At 37.8% G+C, this 11869-nt stretch overlaps 1 long non-coding RNA gene across 5 annotated transcripts in view; it reads right to left on the bottom strand.

Moving 5' to 3' along the window:
• Positions 1-9424: 9424 nt before the first annotated feature.
• LOC111243709 (uncharacterized) overlaps positions 9425-11869 on the bottom strand; it is a 45615-nt gene continuing 43170 nt past the window's right edge. For all 5 annotated transcript variants that reach the window (XR_002670584.2, XR_015320492.1, XR_015320493.1 and 2 more), the window contains 2 exons: positions 11633-11775; positions 9425-9966 (listed from right to left, as the gene is read on the bottom strand). This is a non-coding gene — a long non-coding RNA (uncharacterized LOC111243709). The remainder of the gene's footprint in view (positions 9967-11632; positions 11776-11869) is intronic.

Here is an 11869-nt window from a genome sequence, read left to right as displayed (position 1 = left end):
ACTGCTTTTGAGAAATTAATGATAAAATTTTATTAATTTCGAAGTATATGTGATTTTTAAAAATGATTCGAAAAACTGAGAGATTTTCTCCATTATTTTTCTTATGTATGCTCATATGATTTGTTGAGGCTATCTAGACAAAGAAGCCAGATACCTGATAAAAAGTGAAGTGTTGACAAAGGGGCTATATATTCTTCATGCGCTCTTACGATGCTATAATATATGTATCATAGATTTAGAACACAGATAAAGATAAAAGCACGGCCTTAAAGATGCACAAAAACTTACACAATAATTTGTCTGTGTTTTGGAAAGAGTCTATATTTTTTAATTAGTAAAGCACCGTGGCTCAAAATATTTAAGCAAAAAAAAAATTAAAATACAATTAAAGAGGAGCGTCAGAACTTTCCGTAGGACTCACATAGGTGTCCGGAACTGGAAAACGTATAAGCAAAAATCTGTTGTTCTTGTACGCACGTAGGAGTTTTTCTATGGCGAACGAGCCGCGATGCTCGCTATAAATGTTTGGTTTATTTCGTACTCGCTTAATTCTAAACTAACGTGAGTATCATTACCTTATCCAAAAAGGATATGTTCACCGGGGCACGTAAAATGATGATTTTGTGTATATTGTTCGTCCCTTACCTATTGGACGCCATGAAACAGCCTTTACAATGAGTTCCATCGAATAAATGGGCCAAAAAGAGTGGAGTTTACACGATACGACTCAGCGTGTTGACAGAGCATTTTCAGCAGCACTACGGCGCGCGAGTGTTACATGTTCAGTCCTAGCGAGCAAACACGATAACGTCAAAAAAACGGCGATTAAATTTTGGAAGTCACGGTCTCATTAGACCACTACTTTTCCTCTTAGATTAAGCAACTAGCTTTAGCACCAGCTGGGTACGTTGCCGTTTAGACTACGTTTTATGGTTCAGTTGGTAAATAAACATGCAAGGTTATGATGTTCCTCCTATTCAACATCTAAGTTTACGCGAGACAAGGTAAGAAAACACAAAGTTGGGATCTATACCGAAAATTATACTATTTATCTGCTATATGCGTCATGTGCCTTCGCGCGAGTGGCTCGCATTTATCTGGAAGTTATGTTTATAAAATTTTGTAAAAGAATATATGTCTAGTCAATCTTTTATTGTCAAACATTTATTCAGTCTTCCCTCATCTATTTTTATTGTCTCAGTTAATACAAACGTATCATTTTTGACACCTCCCTGTAGTGAGATCTCTATTTGTTTTCGAAGCCGTAGTTGACTAGGCTCAACTAATTCTAATTCATTCGTCGTTTCTATCTATCATGAATTGGGCATTGTCTCTGTCATGTCTGGGCAATGCTTGATAAAATTTCCATAATTTAAATATTGAACTCCATCGTCGATAAGGCGGAACCGCAAGTTTTCAATGCAACCAAAGGTGGATAAGTAGTTTAGAAAGCAACTCCGATCGAGTTTGCAAGAGAAGACGACATCACTTAGAAACGCTACTTTGTTTTGTCGCTTAATACATTCGGTGAAAGACAATGAAAAAGCTACAAGAAGCTAGGTGGCATAAATCGCGGGAAACGATTCCTCGTATACAGAACTTTGATTGACTTGTATATGATGATGCTTTTCAGAACATTCAAGCTTAAATGTATTTAAGTATCTATACTTTCTGTGGAGTGCAGGACTCAATATAGATATACAAATATGGGTAAGAATTAGGTTGACGTTGGTGCCATGCGTCACTTTGGGAACAATGTTGTATCTGGCAAAAACAGTTCTGATTATATCTATAAAATACAATAATTGTAAAACAAAAAAAAAGTATGCGTACTTTTTTGGCTTACGCATGAAAATATTTTTTTTACAATGTGTTCTTCTTGTTATTAATATTTATTGTTGAAATATATGTACACGTTTTAGACACGGTATATAGAAAATACTGATTACAATCATAGTCATAGAAGCATGATGAAGAAATGGTCTTCCTTATTCTTCCTTCAATTAAAAAGCTATTTCGATTATTCGTTAATTGTATTTTTTGCCTCTTGAATGAATTTCCACAAAGCCTGAGGGCATGTAGCCTTTTTTCTGCAGCTACTTTATTTGAGCAACTCTCCGAAATGATGCGCGCAAGGGTCTTTGACACTCAAAAGAACATGAAGATAGAAAAATTATCGTTAATTGGGTAAGGTTTTTTTCTCTGTTATTCTACATATATATTTATAAGCATTTCAAAAATATGTAACACTTTGAAAAAAACACAACTTCCATTTTATTTCGAGCTCGCAGGCCAGTGCTTCTCGAGCGTGTAAACAGTTCGGGCTCTTCCAAGAACTTCGGCCTAACAACGATATCTGCAAATACTCTAGCGGATGCCTACACATGCCAGAGTGAATAAGGGAGATTTGATTTAATCATAACGTATTTTCTCTATTTTATGTCAAATTTAATTAGATATTAAGATTGTAAGATAATGCTAGGAATTATACCAGTTTGCCAGCCAATATGCAAAATGATGATCCGTTTAATAGAACGTATTATATTTAAATACAATTAGGCGATCAGGAATGATAATAGCTAAAAGTGTACTTAAATAAGTATTTGTTTGTATTAAAATACGTCTGATATGCAAATGGTCACTTTGAACGGTTGGTCCCCAACGCGAAACAAAGTGTGTCCCGAAAAGACCCGAATTAGAATTTACACCAGCCAGTATTTTGAAGTTTATCAGGCAAACACGCTGCGAGATCATCAGAGCAATATATGAAAGTACACGTAGATTATAATAAAATAATATAGTGAATACAATTATAAAACGCCAATCTGTCTTTTAAAACTGACGACAGCTTACAGGAGACGCACCGATAGAAGGGAACAAACGCTATCTGTCCCAGTAATGGGTTAATGCATCAGCAGTATATATATAAGGGCGTTAAACAAAGATGTTAACTAAGAATCTTGATGATAACGCATACTTTCATAAAAAAATATAATTAAAAACTTCTATACTTGTATAAATCTTCATGATCGCCGTTAAATCTATACTAGTGTGACGCGTGAGGTGAAACTTCACACGTCAAACACACGCTCTTCGTTCAATTGGCAATAATTTAGCACGTAGCCTTGATACTGTGTGCACACAATTCGCCATTCCTTCAATGTGACTTCCCGTCGAGGGCGGTCTGGAATTGTCGCTTCTTCTTTTTTTTTTTTTTTTATAATTGGTTTGCTTTATTTTATTGGCATATATTCCGTTACATCTTATAGGTAGTGAAGCAGATTCCCGTGACAGTGCAATAGTAACGCGTTTGCTCACAGAATTTAGAAACACGTAAGGTAGTCTAGGTACGTACCCCGGCATGGATACATTTCAGCTTCTGCTGAAGCAACGCTTAACGATAGCATTGACTGCAACAGCCCGAAACGCTTAATTTGACAGCCAAACAGGTACCTTTACAGGTCGGTATGCCGCAAAAGAAGCACTATCAGGTTTGATCTGACTGTAGCGCTAAAGAAATAAATAAAGTGGCCGATATTAGATCACTTAACATTAAGCTCAATGCTGTTCTGAAAGAATATGCGCCCATACAATCCGTGTGCAAATTCGTTCGGACGTATTCCCCCCGCAAGAGTGATCTCGAAGAAGTTTGCTATGAACGACTCTCTGACACTGTTCTACAGTGCTAGCCTGTGTTAACAGACATGATATGACATATGGTAAAAATTGGAATAATGAAAATGCATGATCTGCTTCGTGTTGAACTAAAACAGAAGCTCAGTGTCTATCGTACATCTCTTGGCTGACGCTGAATGATGTCGTTAGCAGTTCCCAGTCCCGAAATGCCTAGAAATTTTGTAGTACGATAGTAGATAATACAAAAAAAGAAATTATAAACATCGATGTGGATAAGCAGAAATTTAGATATCTGCAGGAATTATCGATGTAGAGTCGCTCATGGCTAGGAGCAAGTTGACAGTAAACCGTACCGCCTTACGCGTAAGTCAAATGATTTCAATGTGTGCTCAGTGTATAAATTCTGCAGGCTAGGAGAGATATGTCTGGAATATGCCAGAATAGAACAGTTGTGCGTCTCTTTGAAGCGTCTCCGTTGAAAATTGTGAGAGTGACCATCAGAACATAAGAAATATACCGTAGAGCTGAATCAAAAACCGATAACAGCCGAAGTGAAAGGCATTTCGCTAGCATGCTGGACCTCTCTTAGGCATGCGTATGTAATTCTGCATGCCTGCGGTGACTATTCCTTTCAAGTAAACAGAAACAAAACAATCTGAAAGATGGCCAATACTTAAAAATGCCGGTGTCAATCGAGTTTTGCATTATTACTCACATCGGTGATGGATACGAGGGCCAGGCAAAGCCTATGGTCGAATTACACTTAGAAATTTTACCTAGTAAGTTGGCGTTACGTTTGAAGATATAGATAGCACTTTGATTAGAAAAGGTATTCTATATAAACGGGATAGTAAAAGCTTGCTTAGTAAAAGTCGTTTTCTATATTGCAACAAGAAAGTCGTTATATCGACTCGGCGCAGCTAGTTGATACCGGTTCATTACCTGGCTATCTGGTACGCTACAACAAGTGTAATTAATAAACGAAAGCTTCTCTAGTGTCCGCGTACGTCTTTTGCGAATCAGTATGCCATTTGCTTTATCGTTAAGTTAAGTTAAGTTATTATATGTAGTGTATTATACCTTTCTAAAGGGGCGTAATACCCTTCTAAACCTACTTCACAACTCAAATTCGTATACGGTTTATTCCATGCAAGTTTTTCCATATATATATATATATATACTTTTTTTTTTCTTTTGTATTTAAGGCGCACTAGTTCCCTTGAAGCTACTTTTTGAAGCTACTCTTTGAAGCTTCACTCGGTCTCTTGACAAAGGTGTCATAGTAAGCCATAGAAAATCAGTTCAACCAATTCCAACGGAATACAACGGCGGAAACAACACTCGCTGTCTATAGACTTCGTGTTCGGTGAAGCTTCTATTTCTAGAAATACCATGAGCCGTTCATTCGAAAACTTCCAGAAAGAAAATTTCAAACTTGAAAATGAGTCTTGTGGAAGAGCGCCGCGAAAAGCAATGACAACGAGTTGACAGCCGAGGTGGAAGCCGACCCATCCTGAAGTGCACGAACGGTGCACCTAATTTGGTATATCTAAAAAATCTCGTCGAACTTGAACCGAATCTTCGGTCGAGATACTACTCCGAGGTATTCAAACGAAAATGGCTCGAGGAACAAAAGATTTGGGCTCGATAAGTTAAAGGCTTGAAGGCCTTCCAGCATTACAATATTATAAAACTGTTGTAAAATGGTTATTGGATACCTATAATAGGTTGTCACACAATAAACTTTATGCTCTGTTAAATAACTAATTTAAACCCCTCTTTAGTAAAAGAACTTCATTGTAATTATTTCATTTTATAATCGATAAAGGAGAAATGCATCGCGCCCTTCATTTTATTTTGCTACAAAAGATAGTAGAGCAGACTAAATTTCTCTGTTATGAATACTCCAATGGCAAGAAGCGTATTTTCTGTTCATAATGCTTTATATATACATATTAAATTGAAATAAGGTTACATTGCTAACACCAGAAGCAAAGAATGCTGTGCTTAGGAATGTAACTTTATAGCGCCCTGGTAGAATACAAGGTGTGCAGGTTTTATGGATCGAGGTTCTACACAAGTGCATGCAATAACTGTATGCCACCATAGCTTAATACAAGTAATGATAGCCATAGAAGTTCTATACTGATGGGATTACGATGTTGCCAGAAAATAAATGAAAGAAAGTCATCGATCAAAATAGCGCGTATTTAGTTTAACGATGTTATTTTATGTGCAAAATTATGTGCTTAAATTTTAGCTTAAAAAATTTAGTCAATATAGTAGTTGTGCATAAAGTGGGGCGCAGAAAGAATGAATATTTGAGAAAAAAAATCTTACATCAAAAAAAGTTTTCGAGGTTAAAATCGCACTTTGGGGTGGCCAAATGGAAGATAGCAATATCAACAGGCACTTGGCGCCAGAAAACATTGCTAGAGTATGCAGACGGTCATTTCAAAAAGTCGCTGAACCGATCCTCATCTAAACCGGCACTCGGATAGGAAAGTTTATAGGCCAGCGTTTTCAAACTCAGAGGCAGTTGCTCAGTAGCGTATGGTCGCTGCGAAAATCAGGTACAAGAAAATCAGACGGCCTTTTTGAATATTGTAGTACAACCAGAAGTTTGTCGAACTCAGAAGCAGAAACATGACCATGCCAAAACACTGCGGTCCGCTTCGCGCCAGAACTTACCCGCATCCTATCATACATTCACTATTAGTGAATATAGAAATTAGCGACAAATAAAAATTGCATTGGACATTATACGTATCAATAAGAGGCAGAACTTTATTTCGGTAATGTATTATAAAGTCATTATATTATATAAGCGGCGAGTTGCAATTACTTAATTAATTATAATCGTGCAAAAAATACAATTAACTTACCGTTAAATATAAGAAACTCAAAGAAACTCTTAGCCTTGTCGCTATTCATAAAAAAAACATATGATGTCACTGATTCTGGGATGTTGCAGACCTCGACGGCGTCTTCCGTTTGCTTCATAGTTATCAACCGTGAAAATAGTCCTTAGGGCCAAGCGCGCCTTCATCTCGCTTTCGTTGTTTAATGCTATGCGTTTCAACCTGACGTTCCTCCGTCGGTAATTTCCTCATTGACAACTTGCAAAGTCTCCTTAAGGCGAATTCAGAACTTTCTGCAGGCCGGCAAGGTGGATCTAAATGAGGTCGAGCATGTGGTAGGCGAATGTTCGTCTCATGTTGTTTTGTTTGTCATCCATAAGCCCTTTATTAACACGTGTTTCCCGGGTATGGGTTAAAACTAAACTACAACAGACGATCTATGTATTTGATTGATACAGATAGCAGTGGGTTTTTGCATTTATGTGCTGCGATTTTAAAGTAGAGCGTTTTTAACGTTTCACTGTCACCATTTCATGGCTAGCTTGTACTTCGCAGTATCGCGTCATGCCAGTTTTAGCTAGAAATCGGTTAAGTGTCTTCTGCGTTCGACTGCAGAATGCAACAGCAGAAACTGATAGCCTACAATAAGCATTCTGGATTCAAGATGAGGTCTAAGTTAGGCAGGCCGTCGCGCACACAGCCTAAAAAAAAGATCTTTGTTGCATCTGTATTATATAATAATAATGTAGGTAATTATGAGTATTCAAATTTCGCGCCACCACCCTGCATTACAGTGTACCTAGTATATACTAAGTATTATATCTAAGATCACGTTCCGATCTAATGTTGAGCTGCAGTCTGGCAGGTCACAGATCGCCGCAGTACCATAAATCATAAAATCTAAATGCAAAATTTGGTTGCGATATTTTTTCAGGCGAAACAGACACGCTAATTTCGCTTGGGAGGCTTCAGTGACGTTTATGTCACTTTTTATCTTCGTCTACAAATGCAGCGCTAAGCAATACGAACGAAGCATGTACATTGCGAGCAGGTTCGCTTTAGCAGAAGCAATATTCCCCATGACGGTAGATGGGCGACAAGCGAAAGAAATTGGTTTTCACTTTTTGAGCATGCGCCATTTTTGTTGAGGATAAACTGATCAATACTCGTTCAAAATATGGATGCCCTGCCTGCAACAGCAATGGACCTCGTACATTTGTATAAAAAAAGCACGTTCTTGCAGCCCTCCGAAGAAATTAATTAGGTAATCAAGTATGGAAGATACTATGTGTATGAGCCAACTAGCTGTGTGAAAGTCCTGAGCTGCGTGTGTAAAATAATTAGCTAGACGGGCGATAGAAGCTCCAAGACTTTCCCTTGTCAGGCTCGTCCAGTGCTTGCAATAGAAATATTCAGAGAATGGTCATAGCCTAGTTTCCCAATAACTATTCGTTATGGTGTAACTAGACGAGTAAATTTCAACAGATGTTCGCGTGCAAGATTTTAGCATGAACGGACAGGATATTTAGCTAACTACCCGTTTTACAAAGATGATTTTGCAAAATTTGAGTGTTGCATTCGATCGGTACTGCGAACTCCGGAGGGGGCATACTGTTTTCTATGGGGTTAACTGATTGTTTGGAGAAAGTCGTTTAAGAACATATCATGTCATTTTACGTCCGTTAACGCGCCATAAGATTAAGTGTACTAGAATTAAAAATAAGAAAAGGTTCAACTGACGATCCAAAACCTGTTAAGAGACTTTCCCTCAAGCTGTACGGTGATTCGGCGCACCCTGTACATCTCGATACTGTTGCCTCCTATTATTCGGTAAACATTATAGCATTATGATTTACCATTCTGTCGTATCCTTCTCGTGGCATGCAGAAGTATATTTAGATGACTATGGTCCAGTGCACCTATCACTTTAATTTTTAGGAAAACGTATTCTCAATAGTGGGTGACGGATGATGCTCGTCCCTTTATTTGCATTGTCATGGTAACGATAACTAGCCGATATGTTACCACGCTGATTCAAATCTCAGCGTTAGCAAAAGTTATTACTAGATACTGATAACCAGAAAAATAATGTACGGAGAAATAAATGAGCAATTAAGGAAGATAAGGTAGTATTATTATTAAAATTAATAGCTGCTCATATGGGTGTCATACCATTTGAAAAATCTATTAGAGAAATCCCAATTGAGTCCAGCGAAACGCATTTCGGTTAGCTTCCGGAAGACGAGTTTCTGATGCTATACCTACTAAGAAATGATTTCGGAAACATATCCACATAAATATACTAACTGCGTGTCGTCGAAAAAAATATATTCTCAAGAATTTTAGTTTTCATCGTTCTTCGCGCAGATGGCACAACCGACCAAATAGAGTAAACGGGAAAGGTTTCACGACTTCACAGAACTTTCAGACCTTTTACTTGTTAACGAACGAATCCAATAATGCTCGATTCATTTTTACCTTATAGCCATTTGCTGTCCGTTATCCGTTAGGTGCCGATTGCATACGTGCCACAATAGGCTCGGATTCAAAATCACACCGTACGTCAAAGTATTGTCTTCACAACCCAGTTCAATTCGGTACGGTAGCACCAAGCCATAGAGAAGCGTTGTTTATTATCAGACGTTCTTGTTTTGCACGAAAGCTATAGGAGAGAAGTTGGCGAAAAAGGCGTCAATCCTTCAGGCAGTCAGAAGCAAAGACTAAGTCTAGCCCGTGCGGTCCATCAGAAAACCCAACTATTCTTACTAGACGATCCACTTACATATGCCTCAACATCTGTCCAAGGACGTCATCTGGCCTAACGGCCTTTTGGAGGACACCACCCGAATTCTTGTCACATACTTACAATCTGTACTACCTTTCGTCGGCCAAATTGATTTAATTGGCAGTTATAAAGATCTCAGCTATAAAGATGGATAATGATGTTTTATTAAAGACAATGCGCAAGGAAATAGGTGAATTACATGACCTTATTGATAATGCAGGTTCATAGCACTTCAGCAAAAGGAGGTTTCGCTTCATTCAACGTGGGTAGCTAGGATAACAGTCATCGAACAGAAGAGGCTGCTACAGTTGTCAGGTATTTTGACGCCTTTACTGGATGCTTCTTCGGCGATTCGGAATTTTGTACGCCCCTCTGTCCGTGATTGGCTCTAGACTTTTTGAAATGCGTAAAGTAGTGGGCATATTTTGGCTTTGTGATTGGAGTAACGACGTTCGCCGACACCCAGCCGACAATATAATGAATAACCTTTGGAATGATGCCACTAAGAACATATTATTAACAACCAATGTGGCTGGGCTAAGTCCGCCATGCATTCACCAGTGTTGAACCGCATGTCGGGGACGGACAGTGGCTCCTCGTCGTTCCATGCAGAAAAGGATTTCGTGAACGAGTTTGTAACGCGTCTTGATCTCAGCGCCAACCGCATACCTCATAACAGCGTGTCTGCAACGTAAGGACGTTGATTATTGAAAGCTTCATGCACTATGACTTATTAGGTTATTGGTGGATGAAGTAATGTACGTGATGATTTTTCCGTTGTTGTTATGTCTGGGTCATAAAATATAACTACATGAGGATTGTCACTAGTAAACCTCATACATCTAACTGATTCCTTAGGTGGTGGATGATTAAAGATTTGCTGTACCAACGGAATTAAAATAAACGTACGTAATAATATAAGATGCTGCGTTGAAGATAACTGCATAAAAATAAAAGATGATGTTGTAACGCCTGAATCATGTCATGCTGAATATTTTTCTTCTTTACACCACACAAATATATGCTATAAAGAACTTTCTTTTAAGTAATAAGTACCTAACTGATTAAATAGGTTAACAACCATCACCATTATGGGGTGTATGTATGATTGTTAAACTGCTAAAAACTTCCCAATTAGGTATCCTAGGTATCCTACCTAATTTCATTTAATTCTTATCAATTTACTAGATGATATCAATATATTATAAATTTTCACTATAGCACATTGGAAACGAAAGTTATTATTACCATTACTGCTATAACTATTAGAATGAAGTATAAAATTATCAAAACTGAATTTTAGCTGAGAGTCATTGCGAGTCCTGGTTGTATTGATCCTCATTGTCTTTGTAGTATTTCATCATGATCAATTAGGCGAACGATTGACTGGCCTTCTTATTACTTACATCCTTATGGTGAGTCTTATGTCAATTATTGCTCTTATACTTTTTAGGTAACAAAAAAGCATCCGAGGTCTTTTCTGCTAGTTGTCGAAATCGTGCGCGCGCGTACAAGATGGTATGTCGCCTTTGTTATATATACACACACATAAATTTAACTAGTTGTATTATTTTTACAAATAACGACTGTCTGGTATATATTGGTTTATTTTGGTTAAAATATAAGGTAAACACGAATCTACAGCAGATCATGCTATAGTTGCATGCACTACTTTAACAAGCAAAGAAGTACCACTGCCGTTTCCAGCCTTCATAGACATCAACGATGAGCTTTTTCAATTTAATGTATTCAAGCGAGATTTAAAAATAAAGGTTCGAATCAAATAGAAAAGTGAAATAAGTCAAACCACTTCGAAGGATCGACAAACCAAGACGCTAGGTTTAAGGCACAATGACTTTGGAGTGAAGTTGCTCCTACCGGATCGGGCGAACCTGAACCGGCATAGGGCTTTGCCGGCAATAACTTCAATGCGACAACATTTCATTTCATGGTTTATTCCGATCGCACCTATTTTAGACCATCGAGGGTATGGTCTGGATCTTTCGGTTCAAGTCGTGTCTAGAAATGACCGTTATAGCTGATTGAATTGCCAAAAAATTGGGTGTCAGTAGTACGATGCTTACATTTTTTTATATTTGGTCTTTATATTTGACAACGATTAGAGTAGAGATATCGAAAGCTTGTTTTCGTTGGGCGAAAATTATGTACTATTTTTCTATAGAGAATACAGTAACTGTACTCTGTGCAGTGTATGATATGGAAATAACAATATCAGTTTATAATCTATACGCTGGTAAAAGTTCTACAAGAGATCTCAATGCCATGTTTAAGGAGAAAAAAATGCGCGACATTTTTTACTTTGTATTCTAAAACTCTCATGAAGACCCACCTTATATACTAAGCAGGTTCCGTCGAAGAAGCCTTAGAAAATTAGCGGGGCTGTCGATCTTCTGTGACCTGAAGGACCAGTCAGCTTTAATAACCACAGCATCGCTTATAGGTGTGCTATATATGCGTGCACACATCGAGTTTCTGTAATTTTTTTAAAATTTACTTTACTCGTCAGATTTTTATTTTCATTTTCATAGTTGTGTCAAATTGATAAGATGCAGATGCTCCCTGAGTT

This window comes from Varroa destructor, unplaced genomic scaffold, assembly GCF_002443255.2.
Source record: "Varroa destructor unplaced genomic scaffold, Vdes_3.0 BEIS01000002.1, whole genome shotgun sequence".
NCBI lineage: Eukaryota > Metazoa > Arthropoda > Arachnida > Mesostigmata > Varroidae > Varroa > Varroa destructor.
The sequence above is the reverse complement of the archived record's forward strand: the minus strand, read 5'-3'. Positions and strand labels throughout refer to the sequence as shown.